We start from the raw sequence: 24923 nt of genomic DNA on the forward strand, positions 1-24923 counted from the left end.
ATACGTACATATCACCAGAGATTTTTGATTTTGAGATTCGCTTTTTCATTCCTAATTAATCCCAAATCAAAGTGGACCAGCTATGCTCAATTGATCAGTCACTTCGATGTCACCGTCCCTTGCTATCCCCGCCCTGAATCAACAAATACTAGGAGGCATTGGCGTGGCGGCACGCCGCGCCCGTGTCATAACATCTTGTTTAGCAGGCCTACGTAGTGAATGTAGCCTACATGTATGCGGGTCAACGGTAGATTACTTTTTACTTTAGAACTAACGGTAGATTACTTGGGTAGGATAGGAGTGGGCTGACGTAAATGGGCCGCGGCAGCAAATGTAGCCTACATGTATGCGGGTAAGTTTAATGAAACTCTCTGGTGTACATGATGCGGAGATTGGGAGAGAAACAGAAAAAAAGCCAAGTGAGCAATCTAAATGGTGAGAAGCAAAATGGTGTGAGAATACTGTGAACGGGAGCGGTAGAATCGTAGATGGGGGACGGAGACGGCCGCCGTGAGAGTGGACGGCCACCAGCTTCATGGGTAGAATGCCCTCTGTACTCTGCTCGTTTCTTCTTCAACGACATCGCCGCCTTGGGCAGGACGGCGGATCCAGACTCTCGGCAGCTAGTCGGAGATCTAGCGTTGGGGAGCCGAGGCCGGCCTTCATCAGTGTGGGCTCCTTGCCGAGCTGGGGCAGTGGCCGGTGCTGGAGCTGCTGTGCGCGCCCTTGTCCGATGCAGAGCAGCCAGCAAGCTAACGGGAGCATGATGGATCGTGGATTGAGCCATCAGTGATAGGTATGCTATCGTTTTCGCTAGTGCCTCAACAGTTCTGCTCATCTTTGTTGTAGTTACTCTGTAGAATGAAAACAAAGTTAACTTGCCGAAGAATTTGAAGTGCAAAAGCTAGAGGGGTGGTTACAATGCCTTAAAGCATCCGTTAGTTTGCTCATTTTGGTGAAATTACCTGCTAGTACCGTGGCTGGTAATTAAGAACTGAAGGAAAAAACAAATCGTCAGTTCGCTCACTTCGGTGAAACTATTCGACAGCACCGTTGGTAACTACAAACTGAAGCAAAAAAAAAAAACATGGTAGATGCAGTAGCTGTATGCTTTGGCAGCCAATTATTCATTGAAATACATGAGTAATCTGCTTTATTGGTGCTCTCCTTATCACAGCCTTCCTACTCAGAATTTGTGAAGTAGATTAATTAGGAGGTTTTAGGTCCCAGTTAGAAACCTGAGGCCACAACCACAACCCCCAGGTGCACTAAAGTCTCAACAACAATCATAATCAGCATAAAAACATGAACTGAAAAGATAAAAAATTATATATTTATGTAGCACAGATACGCATGATAACACATAATGCGGAATAAATAGTTGGAAGAGGTAGTTATCAGGTCATCGCCTGGAAAGGTACAGAAAATTAAGCAGTGGCCATATATGCCTTTCCTAGTGCCTAAAAACATATAGGAAACTCAGCAGTGGTCGTATGGCCCTTCTAGTTACACTGGGTGCATGAAGCGACTTCAGCTCTTGACCTTCTGCACATAGCTTTTGAACCGAGAAACCATCAACAGGGGTTGCCTTTTGTTAGTTAAGCGAGTGAATACGACCTCGAACCTGCAATTAGGTCTATTTGGTCAGCTCTGAATTTGTGCACTTCAATAGAAACAACTAATGAAAGTAGAAGCCGAGAGATTACCATAATAGCACCTAAGCAGGAAGAGATTCACCCATGATGGCATCAACATATAGGAACAGATGGAGTACAGGACACTTAAAATTGTCAGTTGGGTCTATCTGGGTTCAGTCAACTAGGTGCGGTGGCAGGACCATAAGTTGTAGCCTCTTTGGTATAGCTTCAGCAGTAGCACACCATGACGTGCACCTGTACAGTAACCGTATTGGATAGATTTGATGAACTGTTGGTTGTTGCCGTAGTATGTGTTTTTACCACCGTATTTAGGTTGCAGGGCAAGCCATACATCTTAAGGTTAACAATCTGAGAAACCACACACCCAACTGACCCATACGCAGTTGTCTACTGAATGAGCTCAAGCTCTCCACAGTGAATCCACAATTCAGAAGAAAGACAACATTTCATATAAGGACATGAAGGGTTATCTTGATTGAAAGTGCTTCATCATTCAACAGCGTCACTTGCAAGTTATCCTTTAGAAATGAGTCCAATGTAATCCTCCACTATAATCTAGGCCTCTAGTTCTGTATTTTTAGCACACTAACCTTTCCGTAGCTGATACGTATGCTCGGGTTACCAATTTTAGTATAATTACAACCACTCTAGACCTGTTAAAGAGAAACATAATTGCAAGTGTTGCAGCAAAAGAGTTACCAATTTTAGTGGTGCCGCAAAATTACGCACATTGATCTGCATTTAACATGCGATGGAGAGAAAGCCATATTCCTGAGATCATCTTTTTATCGTACTACATCTTCTCTAGGATCAATCTATTACCAAGTAATCTTCCAGTGCCAATCTATTTAAAATGCATCAACCTCTTTTGATACCTGCAATAAAACTTCTTGAGCTGCTAGAGGGAAACGTTTAGATAAAGCTACTTTCTCTTTTATGATCCAAAAAATGAAGGAAGGGCCTACCATTCATGAACAACACCAATATACATCTGACTGTCGTAGTAGCCAAAAAGATATTCAAACACACTTTCTAGAAACTTTACCACTGCTTGTAGTGATTACACAGAGCACTTGCAGGCTACCACAAATAATCTAGCTTTGCTTGAAGAAATCCATGATCCAGGAGAGAGACATAATCTACGTTGTCCATTTTATCAAGAACACCGTAGTATGTAAACTTAGGGCTATTTGGCCCCGCTACAATCCTAGATCTGCATGGATAATGATTGGCACAACAAAGGGAATGAATGCAAGAGTAGAGCAGATATCTCTGTACCATTGAAAAATCTGGAAGCATATATTAGCAGTAACATATGAAGTAAATTCAGAAGCCGACGCTGGAAAGAGAAATACAGCGAGAACCTAGCCAGTTAATGAGGATTAAGTGGCAAGAAACTAACTTTCATAAATCTGAAATGGGAACGCTCTTGCATCCAAGCAGCTCTTGGAGTCTAGAATCCCATAACATTGATGCGCTCGGAACATCCCATGCACAATTAAATAGAACATCAATGAACATGCATCTCAATGGGGCCGGGAAGAAAATCCCAGTTGATCATAATTTATATTCTCAAAAATAGCATGATCAAGAGGGAAAAGGACAGGGAAGTAAGATAGGCACACTTTCTGACACTACTTTAGTGAAAAGAATAAGCTAAGAGATCAGTCTAGAGATTTCTAAACCAGTCTCTTAATTCAACACAACATTCCTGTATCTGAGAAGTGTTGTGTGCATCTTAACTTTTGAAATGGATGCACTTCCAAACCACAATATATCATTCTAGAATAAAACAATAACAATCAACATATCCAGGTGGTCAACCATTCATTGTCTTCCTGTAGGAATGAGGGAAACATTTGCTAAAGGTAAGTTATTGGCTGATTGGCATGCATTCTAAAAACAGAATTAGAAATGCCCTGCAAAATTAGTGTTTGAATACATGTTTTTTATTATCGCTTCCAAGATTTCTGATGTATCATATTCCAGTAAAATAGGCACATGGTTCAGAACTGCTGCACGTAATACACTGGCGGTGGTAGTATTTAACTTTTAAGTAAATTAAAACAACTTTCTTGACTTAATCTTATCCCTTAAGTAAATTATAACTCATATATAGTATGCAACCTTTGCTGGAAGACCAAGATTCATGAATCCTAAAGGAAAGAATAGCCGGTGAACCGTGTGGACAACCCGACCTATGTGGCTCAGGCACCGACAACTTAGCAAATATGATTCTGATCTCACCTCGTTGGTTGATGATGACAAATGAAAAATCATTAGAGATTGGTCCGAAAATGGAAGTAATGAGCTGTCCAAATGGTAACGTCAGCAGCATACCTAAAAAGGATGATAGTGTCATCACTGTTATAGAATCAAACTACTCATACCACAAATTATGTAACAAACTAAGAGCATGTCTAACAGACCCCTTAAAAGGGGCAAACCCGTATAATAACCGCCGGAATACGGGTTTCGGCTCTACCGGCCGTCTAGCACGCCCGTAAAACGGCCCCCGCATCGATTTTTCCTGTTTTCGATTACGGGGCGGGTCGTCGCCCCCTACTTGTGCGGGGTGGGAGCGGGGATAGAGGGCCAAACCGGTATCGTCCACTCCACTGCGCGCGAAGGGTTTCGCTGAAGCCAACCGCCGCCGCCGCCCGATCTCCTCCGCCCCGCCCTTCCCGGCCGGATCCCGCTGCCATGGATCGTCCGCAAGAGCCGCCTACCGCCGGTGATGCACCTCCTTCGGCCGCGGTGGTTGATGTCTCCGTCGGAGGTCCGCCGAACGCCGGCGTCGTGTCGGCCATGATCTCCGCCACCATCCCGTCGAAGAGGAAGAGGATTCCGAAGCAATTCTTCGAAGCTCCTACGGCGGCCGCAGCGTCGCGGCCGCGGCTTCGCCGGCCGAAGCCCCGCCGCTGCCAAGAAGGGCAGGATGAAGTCCAAGGCGGCCGGGCCGAGGGGCGCCGCGCCGGCCCAGGTGCGGACAATGGCAATCGGCCGCATCGGCCTCACGCCTCCACCGCCATCCAAGGCCACGACCTCTCCTCCCGCCGTTCCGTCCGATGCGCCGCCGCGCCGCCGCCACCCACCATGGACGTAGACAAGGTGTTCGATCTTGAGTCCACAACATCCTACATGGACATGCTCAACGGTTCCGCGGTGAATTTGGACACCGGTATCGATGCATTCGATGGGGAGTGCAACGTCGAAGAGATTGATGACGAGGAGGAGGATGAGGGTGACGAGGAGGAGGTGGTTGAGGTTGATCCGGTTGCCGCCGGTTCTTCGTCGACGCCGAAGCCACGCACGGCGAACTACAGCGAGATCGAAGACGCCATCTTGGTCCGTGCTTGGAGCAAGGTGGGGATGGATGCGTGCACCGGAGTGGACCAAGGCGGCAAGCGCTATTGGCAGCGCATTGAGGATCTGTACCACCAGTGAAGCCTCGCACGAAGAGCATGGCCGACAGATCCTACCGCTCCCTTGAAGGCCGATGGAACATCATCAAACCGGCTTGTTCTCGTTGGAGTGCTGCCATGGATCAAGTGGCCGACAACCCCCCTAGTGGATGCGTGCCGGAGGACTATGTAAGTTTTCCTTGTTTGTTGCTATCCATATTATGTGTTGATGATGTGGAAACATCACATACTATTGTTGTGCAGCCCAAGTATGCTCAAGCACGGTACAAGGACATGGCCGGCTCGAAGAACAAGGAATTTCAATTTCATCATTGCTTTTCCATCCTTCAACATCTTCCTAAGTGGAAGTTGAGGGATAACGAGCCAAAGTGCAAGAAGGAGCGGGAAGATGCCAAGTTGAAGGCCGAGCTTGACATGAAGATGATCGCACTCAAAGAAGCCAAGGCCATGAAGGAGCTCTTGGCCGAGGAGAGGGATATCATGATGATGCGCACCGACGGCATGGACGAGGATCACGGCGTGGTGGAACGAGACCAAGGCGGACATCATTGCGAGGAAGAAGGCTGCGCGTGAAGCTCGTGGCTGCAAGTGCTCAAGGTGAGTCTCCGGCGAGTGGTGGCGCCGGTGGCGATGGACTCGTTGATGGTTGATCACATTTGGGAACTTCCGTGGCTATGTTTGATCACATTTGGGAACTTCCGTGGCTATGTTTGATCTGAAATTGGATGTGCTATGTTTGATCTGAAATTGTTGTGCAAATTACTGTCTAAAACCCTGTTTTGAGGGGTCGAAAACACGGACGAGATAGCAGAACCCGTATCCCCACCCCGTAAAACATGGTAGAAGTGCTCGGAAGAACCCACCCCATTAATTTCTATCGTGATCACCGGGAGAGTAGGAAGGAAATAAAAGGCCAACCTGTTGCCGGTAACCATCTCACCCAAATAAAAAGGAGAAGAAAAAGAAAAGATCAGTCAAACTTACCAAGAGATAAATATGAGGCTACGTGTCGCTGAACGGATGTACTAAAACCATGAAAAATTGGCCATCTACAGTACCCAAACTAATCTGGGGCGGGTAAACTGATTACCTTTTATATAGGGTATAATTACCAGTGCAATAGACTCATACATTGGATAGGAAAAGATATGATGATAAAAAATACATATAAATATGGACGACAATTACGTAAACATATATATTGTATTGAGAAATGAATCCACAAGTTTCAATTGGGTTGCGCTATTGGTAGTTTGGTCTTTCCGTTGTCTTTCATCAGTAAGATACGTAGATAACTAGACAGAGCTAACTCATCAGTCAAGCAAACAGATTGCACTGTTGGTTGGTTTTCATTAGTAACATACATAGATAACTACAATAGAGCGGACTCACAAACCATGTGTGTAATTGTAGACTTCTACCCTCTCTGTGCCAAGCAGAAGTACAACTGCACTACAGTGTTCCTTGTTAATTTTTCATAAAGATGACGACCTGTACTTCCTCCATCGTAGTATTTCAGTTCTGGATGCACTAGGGAAGATCAACTACCATTGACCAATGCATATGAAGTTTGTGCAAAGCAACATCAAAATTCGTAATATATCATAAAGCGTAGTTTTTCCCAATGTTCGAAAAAAAACTGGTGAATTGCTAACTTCTAGCTGACCATCCAAAATTATTGCATCGAGGTTCCAGTAAAGCAAGCCTGATATGCATGTCAAATTGTTTCTGAAATCTGAAGGTTCGTTTTGTTCATCTAGGTTGAGAAACTGATCAAGGAATTACCAACAACAAGCCTAGCTGGGTGACGGGCAGCACGGCGGTGCGGGTTAGCGAGAAAGTTGATTGTTCTAGTGATAGTGTTCTTGCAGATTTCAATTTTGTGTCACAACCAGTAATTATTGGTGAAAAAGGTGAAGAAAATGCAAACGAAAATGAAGATTATGATGATGATGATGATGAAAGTGAAAAAATGCAGAAGCTAGAGCTTAGTTATAGGGATAGAAAAGGAGCCTGATAATATGTTGGCCCATAATATGTAGCTGTTTGTGTGTAAGGGGATCTCATTGAAAGATGTATGTGTGAAACTTGAAATGAAACAGTCCTGGAAATAAGGCAACGTCACATCACACCACGGCGCAAGGGAGGGCAGTGATAGTTCATCTGGGTACTGGGACAAGAAATCAAAAGAGAATGGGGTGCTTCATGTAAATATGTATGAGCCTGAGCGAACTAGGACTGCGATGGGATTTGTGTGGAACTTAGGGGTGGATATGTTAAAAACTGAGCTGGGCTAGAGCCATTGTGGTGGACAAGTGTCAGGTCCTGATTGGTTTTGTATGTTTTTGCACTCAGATGACAACTATTTGTACCGCTACATCACAAGTTGCAAAAAGTTGTATGAATTTGCACCTGGATGACAACTTTTTGTATGTCTGGTGCAATTACCTCATTTATATACTTTGCAAAATATAGTGTAGGAGTATTGGTTAATTTAATTCTCACTTTTTCCTATATTAGTGTATTTTTCTCAATTTTCATTACACTACTCCTACCTAGTGGATTGAGGATTAGAGTTTTATGGAGATTTCAATGGATCAGGCAAAGGTTGGCTCCCCTTAAAAATTATCCCTCTAATTCCCCAAAAAACTCTTTTTTTGCGAATGAATTCCCCTAAAAACTCTAGTATCAATAAGACATAATTAAATTATTATCATGGCTCTAGCAAGTTGGGCCAATACGGCATGCACCAATACCGAAAAGAGACGACTGGTGGAGACGGTGAAGATCCATTGACATGGCATGCATGCCAAGCCGCCGGGAGGAGGACAAGCTAACTCTAGCGCATATAAACAAATTCAAATTATAATTTTATAGTACGGAAATAAAAATCCTACTCCAGTTAGATATATACTGTAATATGCCTCAATATCGTAATATTTTGAGATCATCTCACCGCACTACAACTATAATATACAACATGGATGGAAGAATTTTTTACTGTTGCCCACGTTATCTCCGCGGGTTCGGACCGTCTTTGGAAGGCCTCCTTGGCCAAGCGCATTTACATTTAACCGTGGCTTGTCTCTCTGCCATTTCCATAAAGGGGTGTCCCTAGTGTCACTCTATAATACTGAGATATCCATATTTCCTACATAATTATACATTACCCTCCCTTTTCCGGATCCATTGACGATACAATACAAACATGAGCCGAAGCACACATATTTTTAAGTTCTAAATAAAAATGGAACATGCATTCCTCGGAGACACGAGCGGAGCACTCCTCAATGTGCCCCTGGGACGAGTGCAATTGCAATGTATGTTTCGTAGTGGAGAGTGTGCAACGAGAGAACGAAACTAGAGAGCGTTACAACCAGGATGGTTCCACGGGGCATTTCTTAGAGTTGCCTCTAGTTGTATTTTGGGTTATTTCTTAAACTTGCCTCTAATTGTGTTTTGTGGCACTTCTTATACATTTTGGGGCAGTTCTTAAAATGCCACAAATCTTTTGGGACACATATCAAAGTGCCCATAAATTCCCTTTGGAACACTTCAATCAAACTGTCCTTACTTTATTTAGGTACAGAAATATCTTGGGCTGTTTTAAAAGTGCCCAAAATGTATTTAGGGATATTCTGTTTACATATAGAGGCAGTTTGGAGTGATCCAAAATCCTTACCGTGTAGTACTGCCATGGCCTAGAATCAGGTTGGTGTTGAGACCGCAAAACTAGGCTGACAACTGCAGGAATTGCAAGCGAAGCAGGTAGCAACAACAATGTGTTTGGAGCTTCTATGTTTCAAAGCAAATTATAGTATGAATTTGAAATTATTTTTCTATCTCCTAGATTCCATTTTGTGTAAGCGATTGAGCATTTTAACATGACCCTTTTTTCGTCTAAAGTTTGGTTGTGAACCCACTATTTTAGCGGGTTATTTGCTAAAGTATATCCTTGTTTATAAATATTTAGTCCTTGAAAACAGATAGTGCTTATATTTACAAAGCATCTCGAATCGCCTAAGTAGAAGAAAATTAAGCACCCAAAGTTGTACATTTCAATTGCATCATAAAGGATAAGCGCAGTGTTGGTGCCGCATTCTTTTGGGCTTCAGTCCACATCCTTATCTTACTTCGTAATCTGTGGTATGACCCGAATTTCTGATGCCTTCCACTCCTAGAATGGCATGTGTTGTTTGAGAATGCGACCCTCAGATCTCCCTTGCATTTCTACATATGTTCAGCCAAGAAAACTAAGAGACCATTTTGTATAGCGTACTGCAAGATTATTCTAGTGAGACCTTTTAGCTGAGAAAATGATATGAGCCACATATATATATAGGCATTGTTTTTGTACTTTAAGAGTAACACATACCATGTTATTCTTAGGGTCACCAAATGTAGTCCTTTATGACATTTTTGAGAATGACCGTACTCTGCTTTTTATAATTAACAATAATACATTTGCATACACATTTATTGAATGGAAAAGCAGTACGAATTGAATTGGATACGGTAATGAGAATAGCTGTCCGTTGAGAAAAAGCGAAATTAGTTTCTTTAGATATGCTACTGCCTCCGATCTAAATTAATTGACTCGACTTTATCTACATACGAATGTACCTAGTCAACAAACGCATACAGATACATTCGTATCTAGACAAAGTGAAGTCAATTAATTTGAATCGGAGAGAGTAGCTTGCACTATATGTTCATTGCAGTGTTTTTTCTCGGCCGGTATTTCCGATATTTCGGCGGAAACCAGTTCTGCCGGTTACCACTTAGAAAAAAGCATATCAAATGATTTTTTTCGGTATTCAAATAATTTGATCAATTTGTTTTAATAAATTTTGAACGAAATATTAAATTGGTTTGTCAAATCTCGGCTGTTACTTGGCCGGTATTTCTGGTATTTCCGAAATACCACTGTTACCCACCTAGTTTTTTCCCTATCGAGAAAAAAATCCACTGGTCCATTGAGAAAAGCTCAATTAATCGATCATATGTTCATGTTCTAGTTGTAGCCGCAAGAGACCCACCACCCTTGACAAACAATATCGATGGTTTATATATGTACACTAGTAGAAAAATGGGCATCCGTCTAAGTTTTAGTACCGGTACTAAAGGGTGCATTAGTACCGCTTGCTTTGCCCAAGCGGCTGAGGAACATCAATACCGGTTCGTTGAGGGCCTTTTGTACCGGTTCGTGTTACGAACCGGTACGAAAGGATTTCCGTCCAATTTTGAGGCGGAGGTGGGGCCAGAGCTGCACCTTTAGTACCGATTCATCTGAAGAACCGGTACTAAAGGGTCCCTGCCCTATTTCTTTAGCCCGATCCCTACATCTCATTTTCCCTTCTCCTTCTCCTCTCACATTTCCAAATATTTTGCACCTCTCACACTCCAACAAATCTCCATTTTTCTCCACCATTTTATCAAGATTGACGGCACCCATCTATCCAAGGGTTAGCAATATCATCCTTTCTTCCGGCGTTCCTAATTTAGCTCATTTCTTTGCTAGTTTAACTCGTATTATTTTTCTAGTGCTAGCAAGGTGTTCGATGAAATGCCTAAGTTAGGGATTTCATTCTTTTTATATGCAATTTGAGCTTAAATTAAAGTATGTTTTATAGGTTTTAGTATCGTCCCCGTCCTCACCGCCGTCGATCGCCAGCGTCGTCCCCTAGCCGGCACCACCTCGATGAGCCTCTTCTTTTTTATAAAAAAAAACGTAGTTTTATGTGATGAACTTGAATATTAATTAAGTTGGTCACTCATATATCCATGATGTTGTGTAATTAATGATTTTTGATATACTTATATAATGCAGATGAATCGACAATGGATGTACGGTGACCGATGCCATCCCGACTTCATTACTGGCATGCATTATTTTCTCAACGTGGCTGAGGCAAACATGCGGTCGAATGGTTTCATTTATTGTCCATGTAGTTCCTGTAAGAATACGAAGGATTACTCTACCTCAAAGACGCTTCACGTCTACTCGCTTTGAGAACGGTTTCATGCCCGGCTATAATTGTTGGACCAAGCACGAAGAAAGATGGGTTATAATGGAAGACAACGAAGAAGAAGAGGATAGTGACAACTATCCTATGTTCACTGAAGACGGTGATAGTATAATGGGGGAAGACGAAGCTGAAGAAGAGCCCATTTTTGATGACCCCGATGACGATTTGGGTCGGGCCATTCTTGATGCGAAGATAAACTGCGGAAGTGAAAAGGAGAGGTTGAAGTTGGAGAAAATGTTAGAGGATCACAACAAACTGTTGTACCCAAATTGCGAAGATGGCCAGAAAAAGCTGGGTACCACACTGGAATTGCTGCAATGGAAGGCAGAGAATGGTACTTCTGACAAGGGATTTGAAAAGTTGCTGAAAATAATAAAGAAGATGCTTCCAGGGGAGAACGTATTTCCCTATAGTACGTACGAAGCAAAGAAGGTTGTCTGCCCTCTAGGATTAGAGGTGCAGAAGATACATGCATGCATCAATGACTGCATCCTCTACCGCGAGGAGTACGAGAATTTGAATGCATGCCCGGTATGTGGTGCATTGAGGTATAAGATCATGCGAGATGACCCTGGCGATGTTGAGGGCGAGTCCACCCCCAGGAAGAGGGTTCCTGCGAAGGTGATGTGTTATGCTCCTATAATACCACGGTTGAAACGTTTGTTTCAAAATAAAGAGCATGCCAAATTGTTGCGATGACACAAAGAGGACCGTAAGAAAGATGTGATGTTGAGACACACCGCTGACGGGTCGCAGTGGAGAAAAATCGACAGAGAGGTCAAGTCATTTTCAGATGATGCAAGGAACTTAAGATTTGGTCTAAGTACAGATGGCTTTAATCCTTTCGGGGAGCAGAGCTCCAGTCATAGCACTCGCGGTGACTCTATGTATCTATAACCGTCCTCCTTCGTTGTGCATGAAGCGGAAGTTCATTATGATGTCGGTGCTTATCCAAGGCCTGGGGCAACCCAAGAACGGCATTGATGTGTACCCGAGGCCATTGGTTGAAGAACTTTTACGGTTGTGGCGTGAAGAAGGTGTACCTGTGTGGGATGAGCACGAACAAAAGAATTTAACCTACGAGCGTTGTTGTTTGTAACCATCAATGATTGGCCTGCTCTTAGTAATATTTCAGACAGTCAAACAAGGGATACAATGCATGCATACACCGTTTAGGTGAGATCGACAAAGATATATTTGAGAAACAAGAATGTGTACAGGGCATCGTCGATTTCTTCCAAAACAACATCACGTAAGAAAGAGAGGAAAGCATTTCAGAGGTGAGGCAGATAACCGAACGAAGCCTACCCGCCCTACTGGGGATGTTATATATGATATGGTCAAGGATTTAAAAGTGATATTTGGAAAGGGTCCTGGCGGACAATCTGTTCCGCATGATGTTGACGGACACGCACCCATGTGGAAGAAGATGTCTATATTTTGGGAGCTACCCTACTGGAAAATCCTAGAGGTTCACTCTGCAATCGACGTGATGCACGTGACGAAAAATCTTAGCGTGAAGCTGCTAAACTTCTTGGGCGTGTATGGGAAGACAAAAGATACACCGGATGCATGACAGGACCAGAAATGTATCCACGGAGGAAACAACCTGAATCCAGAGAAGTATCAAGGTACTGCCAGCTACGCTCTTACCAAAGAAGAGAAGGAGATCTTTTTTGAAGTCCTGAGTAGCATCAAGGTCCCGTCTGGCTTCTCGTCGAATATAAAGGGAATAATAAACATGTCAGAGAAAAAGTTTTAAAACCTAAAGTCTCACGACCGCCACGTGATTATGACACAATTACTTAGGTTGCATTGAGGGGGCTTCTACCGGAAAATGTTCGAGTACCCATTGTGAAGCTATGTGCGTTCCTCAATGCAATTTCTCAGAAGGTGATCAATCCACTAACTCTACAAAATTTATAGAAGGATGTGGTGCAATGTCTAGTCAGCTTCGAGTTGGTGTTCCCACCATCCTTCTTCAATATTATGACGCAACTCCTTGTTCACCTGGTCGAAGAGATTGGCGTTCTCGGTCCTGTATTTCTACACAACATGTTCCCCTTTGAGAGACTCATGGGAGTCTTGAAGAAATACGTTCATAACCGTGCTAGGCCAGAAGGAAGCATCTCCAAGGGCTATAGAACAGAGGAGGTCATTGAGTTTTGTGTTGACTTTATTCCTGACCTTAAGCCGATCGGTGTTCCTGAATCGCGCTATGAGGGGAGACTGCGTGGAAAAGGCACGCTAGGAAAGAAAGCAACAATGTGTATGGATGGACATTCTTTCACTTAAGCACACTACACAGTTCTACATAATTCCAGCTTGGTGGCTCCGTACAAAGTGGAACACAAGAATATTTTACGCTCTGAATACCCGGAGCAACGTGAAGATTGGATTGATGGAGAACACATGAAGACTTTCGGCGGTTGGTTGCAAACACGTCTCATTAATGTCACTGATGAAGAACAGCTATACTTGTTGGCCAAGCAACCATCTTCGACTATATCAATTTTTCAAGGGTACGAGATAAATGGGAATACATTTTACACGATCGCCCAAGATAAAAAGAGCACCAACCAAAACAGTGGTGTCCGCTTTGATGCAGCAGAGGACAATGGGAAGAAGGTCACATATTATGGGTACATAGAGGAGATATGGGAACTTGACTATGGACCTAATTTTAAGGTCCCTTTGTTCCCGTGCAAATGGTTAAACCTGAAAGACGGGGTACAAATAGACCCGCAGTACAGAATGACTACAGTGGATCTCAAGAATCTAGGGTACGACACCGAACCATTCGTCCTAGCCAGTGAAGTGGCTCAGGTTTTTTATGTGAAGGACATGTCTACCAAACCGAAAAAAAGAAAAGAAAGGCAAGAGGACACATCATATGATGAGCCAAAGCGCCACATAGTTCTTTCAGAAAAAAGAAACATCGTGGCAGTAGAGGACAAGACAGACATGTCAGAAGATTATAATAAGTTTGATAATATTCCACCCTTCAAGGTGAAAACTGACACAAGCACCATGTTAAATAATGAAGATTGTCCATGGTTGCATCGCAATCAGAAGAAAGGGAAACACACGAAGAAAACTCAGAAGACTAGATAGGGATCATAACTTGTGTATCTCAATATGGAAATCACTTTCCCATTTATTTTTGTGTAATGATGTTACTGTATGTAAGATATTAACAATGGAGATGGTTGGCTTGTTTTACTAGTTAAGTAGCTTTCACGGGCTTGCAGGGAAATTTTTCCGAGGCGGAGCTTTCCGAAGATGCCGTAGGGCGTGAGCACCAACGACATCTTCGAGAAGCTCCGCCACGGATATTTCCCAACCCTTTCCCCAACACCGTTAGAGGAGATGGAGTCTTTCACCGGCTTGCAGGGAAATTTTTCCGAGGCGGAACTTCCGAAGATGCCGTAGGGCATGAGCACCAACGACATCTTCGAGAAGCTCCGCCACAGGAGATTTCCCAACCCTTTCCCCAACACTGTTAGAGGAGATGGAGTCTTTCACGGGCTTGCAGGGAATTTTTTTCGAGGCGGAACTTCTGAAGATGCCGCAGGGCCTGTGCACCAACGACATCTTCGAGAAGTTCCGCCACGGGAGATTTCCCAACTCTTTCCTCCATCCATGGGGATGAAACTCTCCCTACCTTCTAGGTTGGCTTGTTGAGCTGCTTTCCATGGCGTATCGATGCTCCTTTTATAGACGACACAAAAACCACCTTAAGTCCCGGTTGTACCCACCAGCCGGGACTAATGGTTGCCCACACGTCAGCCCCCCCCCCAGATAAGGCCCTCCCAGATAAGCCTCCCCCAGATAAGGCCTCCCCATCTTTTGTCCCGGTTTGAGCCCCCACCCGGGATGAAAGTTTCCCGCGCCACTGCGTTCTCGCCTATTTTCTTCCCGCGCTTTCCACTGCTTCCCGCCTCCGTCTTCCTGTAACATCCCAAAAATTTCAAAACAAAGAAAATGAATTTCCCTTTTTCCAAATTTTGGAACCAACAAAAACTTTTATTACAAATTGGGCTATGCATAGTGAGCATGCTTAATTCTTGTACTATTGCCATGATTTGTTTGTTGAAGTATTTTGAAATGATCTTAAACCCTAAACCTCACCCCTCTTTTCACCATCCAAGTTAAAACCAAATAAAAAGGAAATTAAATAAGAAAAAGGCCTATGTGCCTATGGCTATTTTTGTGAAACTTTACCCTAGGCCTTTATACTTTGTTTAGAGGTTGGGAAAACCTTCATAAACCATACCTAGTACTTATCAAACCAAATCCAAGGTGAAACCAAAGAAAATAAAAAGAAAATAAAAATGCCATAGAGGCATATGAGAGTAATTAGCCAATTTGTGAATTTAAGCAATTAACCTTTAAACTTGTGGTGAATGGTTGGAGCACTCCTCCATACCATTTCAACCATCAACAACATCAATTGGATCAAGAAAAACAAATCAAAAATCAAAGAAATGAAAATTGCATGTGGCATGTGATAATGGTCATTTTTGACCTTTTTAATATCTTACCCACTTTGAGCCCTTTTATTAAGAGATTCTTAAACCAAACCTTAACAACTCTTTGCACCTCATCCAAGACCTCATCAAGATGAACATTTTTCGTGTTGACCACATTGACCAAATCTTTGACCAATGCTCAAAATAGTCAAGCCAAGATGCCACTTTGAAATAGATTCTAGATTCCCTCCACTATTTGAATTTCCACCAAACTTCTCCAAATTTCAAACCAATGCCACACATAGTTGCCCAACATCATTTAGGACACATCCATGCAGAAATTTGATCAAAAATAAGTACAAGAGAGATCATTGCATTAAAGGGAAGAAGTACACATAGAATCAAATGGAGGTACAACCACTTTACTCATCACTTTCTCACTTTTTCTCTCTCCCTCTCTTGCCACCCTTGATAGTACCCCTTTGTACTCTGAAAGCACATCAATGAAGTGACCCTCCTTGGCCATGATCACCATCTCAAGCATGCCACATCATTTCATGTACCACATACACATTCTTGAATAAATCCAATGTGCACCCATCTAGCCTCTCCTATCTTGTGCACCATGTCAAATAGTTTCACCTCACCACACTCAAACTTGCAGCACCCTGGTTACACCAAAATCATGCACAAAAGGATCAATGCCAAGCCATGCCATGAATTTGGACACCACCATGCCAACCCTAGCTATACTACCCTTCGGTCACCATCACCTTGCCTACCGAGCTCACCTCACATCACCGATCACAACCATGCAGGATTTAGCCCAAGGACAGCCCCGCACCATCCCCATGCCACTCCATGCCGACCCTATGATCACCACAATGTCAAACCCTACCCTGGCCCTCTCCTCTCCACAGCACCTTGTCACATAGCTCTAACTTTACACGCTGAACACACTAGACATCGTCCTGTGTAAAATGGAAGACGACAACGCCCTGGACAACTTGTGGTCACCACGATCGGGCACGCGAGCGTGCACCGGCACCACTACGGACGCGCCGACACCGCGTCGCCCGGTCGCTCTCGTCCTCCTCTCCCTTTCTTCTCTTGCACACGCACGGCCCTCTGATCCAGCTAGCCGCCGGACATGGCCACCCCTACTCCCGGACCCGTCGCCGTCGTCCCTTTCCAAAACCTGCCGCGAGTACCGCCACGGACATGGAAGCTACTCGAGCCATTCCGTCCCCTTTTGCCGCGCCAAAGAAGCACGCCAGCTTCGCCATGATGCCTGCAATTGACCTAACTACTAAGACATGGAAAGAGGATATTGTCAGAGAGATTTTCTATAAGCCTGATGCTGATGAGGTTCTTCAAATTAATATTCCTTCCCTGAATGGTGATGACTTCATTGCTTGGAATTATGAGAAGAATGGGGTCTTCTCTCGTGAGAAGTGCATATAGATTGGGTCTTGATATAAAGTTAAATGAACATGCCCTGGAATTAGCTCCAAACCGGCTCTTGAAAGAGCTATGTGGGACATTATATGGAAAGCTAAAGTCCCTCCTAAGGTGAGAGTGTTCGGTTGGAAACTTGTCAACAATGCGCTTGGTGTTCAGGACTTGAGATGCCAGAGACACATGGATATTATTCCTACTTGTCAAATATGTGGTATGGAGGCTCAAAGAATTTATCATGCGATGATTAAATGCTCAAAGGCAGTTGCGTTAAGAAACAGGCTTAGGGACGATTGGGGTCTTCCCGATGATCAATTCTTCAATAACACAGGGCCAGATTGGGCTATAATTAGCCTAAGTCAGGTCAATGAGCAAATTAGAGCTAAAATTCTGTTCTTGTGGTGGAGAACATGGCACACGAGGAATAATATTATCTTTGGAGATGGTAAGTGTGGGATTGAACAATCTGCCATATTTGTTCATGCCTATCTTCAAACCGTGCATGATACAAGGGACATTGAGACTCGATTGATCCGAAAGGAAAACTACCTCTGTTGGATCATAGCAAAGCTGAAGTTATAAAGAATACCAAGATGACTTAATGTTGGACAAAACCTCCAGATGGTTGGGCTAAACTTAACTTTGATGCAGGTTTTAATGATGCCTCTAGCTCTAGTTCTTGGGGGGCTATTCTCCGAGATAGCTATGGAGGAGTCATTCTGTCGGCATGGGGACATATTCCTATGTGTAAAAATGCTGAAGCAGCTGAAGCCGTGGCTGGCCTTTCTGCTATTAAGGCAGTCATATCAAACTTTTCTGGTCCTTTGCACATTGAAAATGACTGTGCTACTCTGACTGCTGAAGTGAACACGGTGGGTACAAGCAAGTCTCGATTGCTAGTTTCACTATGGAGATCAAAAACTTACTTCGGTTATTCCCTGATGTAGTGGTTACTAAAATTCATAGATCTTGTAATGTAGTGGCTCATAATTTGGCTAAGCTAGGGCATAGTGTTTTGAGTGAGAATGTTATGCTGGGAAGTGTTCCATCCTGCGTAAAGGAGAGTGTGGTTTGTGATTGTAATCAGTACATTGCTGTTTAATTTATATAAACCCAAATTCAAAAAAAAAATATGTTGATCCGTGGTTGTGCATCATCACACTTCTTCGTCAAAACTCATTGCATCGTTGGTGCCACTAACGATGCTTCGATCCATGTCCACGTCGCACATCACCTCATAGTATGACATGCCTTTCTAATGTCTCCCACTTCTAAAATGGCACATACTGTTTGCGAGTGCGACGAACAGATATCCCTTCATTCTTATAGATGTATAGTTCAACAAACTAGAAGGTTATTTCTCCTAGCATATTGGAATATTTATTCTATTGAAACTGTGTGGATGGTAACATGTTGTGAACTACACCATATATGTATACTATTTGAGTGAGATATACCACTCATTATCAATCCATGTGATCTGCACAGTCACCAAAAGTACTTGATGAATGAGGATTCATATGAGCCGGCTGAGATTATATTATGACTTAATCAATTCAATTGCATCTTTCCGCTGAACTACATGTAATTTGATTGAGATTTACCAAAACTATTATGGATAACAACAGTATGTTTACATACATATTAAAAATCCAATGGAAAAGTTATAGGAATTAGGTACGCTCATTATTTATCCAGTATATCCTTTTAAAAATAGCTGTTAATTGAGAAAAGGTGAGACAAGTATTCTAGATTTATAACAAAATCGACCATTAGTCCAAGCGTTATTTCTAGCCACAAGCACACAATCCCCTAGTACAAACTACCACCTCCATCCCATAATATCTAACTCAGTACAAGTAAGTCTAGACAAATCTGAGCGGCTTACTATGGGCCGGAGGTATTAGTAAGCGATCGGTGCATTGGTTAATAAAATGGAGACAAACGACGTTGACATAACTATGATTTTTCTTTTTCACGAATGACATAGCTTGGAGTTGATCGGGTGACATGTTCATGGAGAAACATAAAACTAGCTGGTGGCATATATGTGACACGTTTTGTAGGCAAATAGAATGGACTAGTTGCTTACGAGATTTTTCGAAAAAGGGCGTTTTATTACTCAAAGGTTTTGACGTAATACACCCGGCCTCTGCATAGCTAGGATGCACATAGCCGTTCGACAAGTTTACAACTTAAGTTCATAATGAAATGTAACGAGAAACAGAAGTTTATCATGGACTAGGAGCCGCAATCCGCAGACTATGCAGCCAGCCATGTTGGGTAATAAACTCCTTAACCGAATTCTCTAACCATGTAGACACCTCCGTAAATAAGTCGCGGTTCTCCACACGTTGAAGCGACGACCATGAACGGAACGTAGCCGTAGACCGGTAAATTACCTGCATAAGAGAAGAGTTTTTTCATTAAAAACCTTGTCATTTCTACATAGCCATAGCGACCAAATAACGGCGATCGCTCCCACTCTGATAAGATTTTTAAACCTGACCTCTACCTCATTTAGCCAATTGCCAAAAATATTTGCAATGCTTCGAGGTGGATGTAAGCTAGATCCTATCTGAATGATTGACCATATAGCTTTAGCGAACCGGCAATGGAAGAAGAGATGTTTTATTGTCTCATCTTCATGACAGAAAACACATTTCTTACAAACATGCCAATTACATTTTGCAAGGTTATCTTCGGTGAGGATAACACCACGTCGTAGGTACCAAGTAAATACCTTCATTTTCAGTGGTATCCTCAACCTCCAAATGCATTTATTATTATAAACCGGTTGTATAGGCTCTATTAACGCTTCGTACATGGATTTTACCGAGAATATGCCATTCCTGGTGAGTTCCCAACGAAATATATCCTTCACTTGAACCAATTGGATTGAAGCTAATTTCTGTAGCAATTCATTCCAAGAGGTTAAATGGGGACCGACTACATCTCGTCTGAACATCATAGATGGTGGGGATGTTTCCATCACTCCCTGAAGGATAACATCCTTATGATGTACTATCATGTACAAGGCTGGATATTGTTCTCGGAGTGGTTGCATCCAGCCATCTATCCTCCCAGAACCGTATCTCCGACCCATCCCTAATGGAAAAGGAACCGTATGGGAATAAGTGCTTCTTAGTTGCTATGATGCCAGCCTAAAAATGTGAATCTCCGGGTTTCAAAGAAACTTGAGACATTGCTTTTGAGCCTACATACTTCCTCCTCAACAGATTTTGCCATACACCATCCTTAGTTAAAAATCTGGCCAACCATTTACCAAGTAAGGCCTTATTTTTTCAACTCTAGATCGTGGATACCAAGTCCACCTTGATCTTTAGGACGGCATACGACATTCCATTTTGTCAAACAGTATTTTTTCTTTTCACTATCCCCTTGTCAAAAAAATCTTGATCGGAGATAATCCAATCTATGAAGAATTCCTTTGGGCAGCTGGAAGAATAATATCATATACAGTACCATGTTTGTGAGTACTGAATTTATGAGTACTAATCTTTCTCCCAGGGATAGTAATTTTTCTTTCCAACTACTAAGCCTTTTCTGCAGTCTTTCTTCGACAATTTTCCATTCAGCTACGGTTAGCCTCCGATGATGAATCAGAATACCAAGGTAGCTAATTGGAAAGGAGCCTAAACCACATCCGAACAAGTCGGCATATTGGTTGTCTTCGTCTTGGACGTTACCGAAACAAAACAATCCACTCTTATGAAAATTGATCTTTAGACCAGACATTAACTCGAAAGCTGATAAAATTAATTTCAGACTTCTTGCTTTTTCCAGATCATGTTCCATAAAGAGAATCGTATCATCGGCATACTGCAGAATAGACAGCCCCCCATCAACTAAATGGGGTACTATTCCTTCAATCTGACCATCTCCCTTGGCGCGCTCAATTAAAATGGCCAGCATGTCCGCCACAATGTTAAATAACATTGGGGATAGATGATCGCCTTGCCTCAACCCTTTCTCCGTCTAGAAGTATTTGCCAACGTCATCATTGACTTTGATGGCAACGCTTCCTCCAAAGATAAAGTTGTGAATTAAAGCGCACCATTCATGGGAAAAGCCTTTCATCCAGAGTGTCTGATGAAGAAAGGACCATTTGACTTTATCATAGGCTTTTTCAAAGTCGATCTTGAGGATGACCCCATTCAACTTTTTGCGATGCATCTCATGTACTGTCTCATGCAATGTCACCACACCATCAAGGATGTATCGACCTTGCATGAACGCAGTTTGAGTTGGTCGCACCACATGATCAGCCACCGAATTTAGTCTAATAGTAGCAACTTTTGTAAATATTTTGAAACAAACATTAAGGAGGCATATTGGTCGAAATTGCTGAATACGATCAGCATCATTAACCTTTGGGAGTACAATGATTTCCCCGAAGTTAATACCAAACAAGTCTAGTTGCCCAGCATGAAGCTCTTCAAACAATTCTAGTAGATCCTTTTTAATAGTATCCTAGAATGTTTGAAAGAACTGGGCCGGGAAACCATCAGGTCCTGGAGCCTTATTAAGTTCCATCTAGAAGACTGCTTTCCTTATCTCTATTTCCTATACAAATATATACTGCCCTGTAGCCTACGTATAGTGGATCCTTTCAAACCCCTGGACACCTTGTTCCGTAACGCGGTGAGTTATATGCAATCGTGGGGGCAGCGGAAGGTGGGGAACGTGAAACTGCAGATGACGATAGCAAACCTGATGATTCTGAGGTTTGATAAGGCTCAAGAAAGACGTGTGCTATCACCTGGTGAATTCTGGCTGCGGAAAACTCTGAAACTGACTCTCCTGGGGCTTGCCTCTTTGGAGAGAACAATCGCGCGACAGAGATCATGTCTGAGATGGATAAAGGAAGGTGATGCGAACACGAGGCTATTCCATGCGGTGGTAAATGGTAGAAGAACAAAAAACTTTATCGCATCTATGCGAGTTGGAGAGGAAATCATTACAGACCAGAATCGGAAAGTGGAGGTGTTCACTGAAGCCTTCCAGGAACTCCTTGGCACGGTCCAAAACAGGGAGCATGGGCTGAATCTGGCTGCGCTAAACCTGACGGCGCATGATCTGAATGACCTAGAGACCTTATTTTCGGAGAGGGAGATTTGGGACGTAATCAAGGAGTTGCCACCGGATCGAGCACCTGGGCCAGACGGCTTCATCGGTGCGTTTTACCAAAGGGCTTGGCCTGTTATCAAAGGGGACATCATGGCGGCGCTGATGAAACTAGCTGTTGGTGATGGAAGAGGTTTTGATAAACTGAATCCTGCCCTGATTACGCTTATTCCAAAGAAGCAAGAAGCTTTAACGCCTGGGGATTATCGACCCATAAGCCTCGTGCACAGCTTCTCTAAGCTATTCTCCAAAATCATTGCGAACAGATTGAGACCGAGGCTAGGGGAACTGGTCAGTATGAATCAGTCGGCCTTTGTGAAAGGGAGATGTTTGCATGATAATTTCATGCTCGTGCGCCAAGTTGCGAGAAAGATAAATCATTGACGGAGGAAGGGAGTGCTTATAAAGCTTGACATCTCACGAGCTTTTGATTCGATATCTTGGTCTTTCCTTTTTGAGGTGCTCAGGCACATGGGTTTTGGCGACCTGTTCCTGAAGTGGATTGCGCTTTTGCTGTATACTGCCTCCACTAAGGTCATTGTGAATGGTGTTCCGGGCGCAAGGATTAAGCATGTAAGAGGCCTGCGGCAAGGAGACCCAACCTCACCGATGCTATTCGTCATTGGTATGGAGGTGCTAACGTTGGTGTTTGCAAGGGCGGTACAGGAAAATCTATTACAGGACCTGGTGGGTATTTCTCCTCTCCAAAGAATATCAATCTACGCGGATGACGTAGTCTTGTTCACCAGGGCGGAGGAGTATGAGCTGAGGACAGTTAAGGAACTCATGGGCATTTTCGGAGAAGCCTCTAGATTGAGGGTGAACTTTTCGAAAACTACAGCCACGTTGATCAGAGGTGATGAGGTTGATAGAGTGATGGTGGAGCGGGTGCTGCTGTGCAAAGTGGTTGAATTTCCAATTATATACCTGGGCCTTCAGTTGGCCCTCCGCCCTCTAACGAAGGCAGAGTGGCAGCCACTTCTCGACGCAGTGACATTCTGTCTACCATCCTGGCAACGGGGAATGATCGTCAGAGCGGGGAGCCTGGTCCTCATCAAGTCGGTAATCTCTGCAAGGCCGATCCATCAGCTCCTTGTGGCGGATGCACCAGAATGGGTGCTGGAGGAAGTCGTCAAATGACTCAGAGCTTTTTTCTGGGTTGGGAAAAAGAATGTGAATGGAGGACAGTGTCTTATTGCCTAGGAGAATGTATGCAAGCCGACAGATATGGGTGGCTTGAGTGTGAAGGATCTAAAGCTTCAAGGTTTGGCGCTTAGGGCCAGGTGGGAATGGCTGAGGAGAACGGATTCGGACAGGCCATGGCAGGGGTTGCCAATGATGAGAGACTCAGCAGCACATCAGGTGTTTCAAAGCTTTGCCAAAATTCAGATCGGCAATGGCATGCATATCCTTTTCTGGACGGATAGATGGATCAACGGCTTCACTGCCGCTGAGATTGCACCTCTAGTTGCTGAGCATGTTAATACAAGAACAAGGACTAAAAGAACTGCAGCTGAGGGATTGCTGGATCATAGTTGGGTTGAGGATGTACAGGGACCTCTCTCCTTGGAGGGATGTGCGCAACGTGCAAGGCTATGGGTAATTCTCACCGGCTTACGTCGCAATGTTCAGGAGGTCGACACGTTTGCTTGGGCCGGGTATGATTCAGGAGGATACTCGGCTAAAGCCACGTACAAGAGACTATGTGAGGGTAACATGAGATTCTCCATGGCGACACCGATATGGAAATCCTTCGCGCCTCTAAAATGTAAGATCTTTGGGTGGCTGGCAGTCCAGTATCGATTATGGACTTCGGATAGAAGACACAGACATGGGTTGCAAGATCATCCTGATAGCTGCTTCACCCGTTTGCAAGAGATGGATAGTGTGGACCATATTCTAGTCAGGTGTAGCTATGCTAAGATGGTTTGGTGGGGTGGTTTGCAGCGTGCCCGCATGACCATCCAGGAGCCGCAAGGAGACACTACGCTGGAGGTATGGTGGAGCAGAAGTAGGAAGCTAATCGCAAAATCAAATCGGAGAAAGTTTGATACTTTGGTCATTCTGACGGCTTGGGTGTTATGGAAACAGCGTAATGCTCGTGTGTTTGGCAACACAAGGGATCAATGTGCCACTGGCCAACTGATAGACAGGATTCATGACGAGTTTCAGTTATGGGAGAGTGCTAGAGCAGGAGGGAGACACCAACGAGCGAGAGAGTAGGCTTAGCGAGGTGTGGAGTTGGTGTGTGTTCAAACTGATTGTTAGCAGTCAGTTTAGACATTCTTGTAATTGTTTTTTGCTTCCTTCTATAAAAATCTGGCACGCATTTTGCGTGCTCTCGAAAAAAAAATATACTGCCCTTCTTGTGCGGATCCATTGGCGATGGGGTACAAATACAAGCTTAAGTTATTAAGTTCTAATAAACTAAATAAAAAATAGAAATACTCGCCTGGAGCACTCCTCCTCGAGGTGCCTCGGGCGACAGGTGAAGCAGAGACACAAGACACCACACACCAGTAGGTTGCGTACTGGCGAGACTACATGCACCGAGAAAACAAAGCTGGAAACTGTTACTGCTAGCACGGGCCCACATGCTTGCGTCGGCCCTTCTCCGTGATCGGCCAGGTTCGGGTTGGGCTCGAGACCACAAGCCGTCTGAGCGGCATGAACTGCAAGCGACGCAGGTAGCAACAACTGCAATATCAATGTGTCCAGGCAGGGTCTCTTCTT

General features: G+C 43.7%; 2 long non-coding RNA genes across 2 annotated transcripts; one reads left to right on the forward strand and one right to left on the reverse strand.

Annotated features, from left to right (window-relative positions):
* The first annotated feature begins 362 nt into the window (after positions 1-362).
* LOC139837728 (uncharacterized) lies at positions 363-7182 on the forward strand. The gene is made up of 2 exons (XR_011754381.1): positions 363-796; positions 6844-7182. It is a non-coding gene; the product is annotated as an uncharacterized lncRNA (long non-coding RNA).
* Positions 1159-4010, reverse strand: LOC127345750 (uncharacterized). Its single transcript, XR_011756312.1, has 4 exons — positions 2624-4010; positions 2358-2533; positions 1707-1892; positions 1159-1624 (listed from the first exon to the last, which is right to left on the reverse strand). It is a non-coding gene; the product is annotated as an uncharacterized lncRNA (long non-coding RNA).
* Positions 7183-24923: the final 17741 nt, after the last annotated feature.

Source organism: Lolium perenne, chromosome 3, assembly GCF_019359855.2.
Source record: "Lolium perenne isolate Kyuss_39 chromosome 3, Kyuss_2.0, whole genome shotgun sequence".
Lineage (NCBI taxonomy): Eukaryota > Viridiplantae > Streptophyta > Magnoliopsida > Poales > Poaceae > Lolium > Lolium perenne.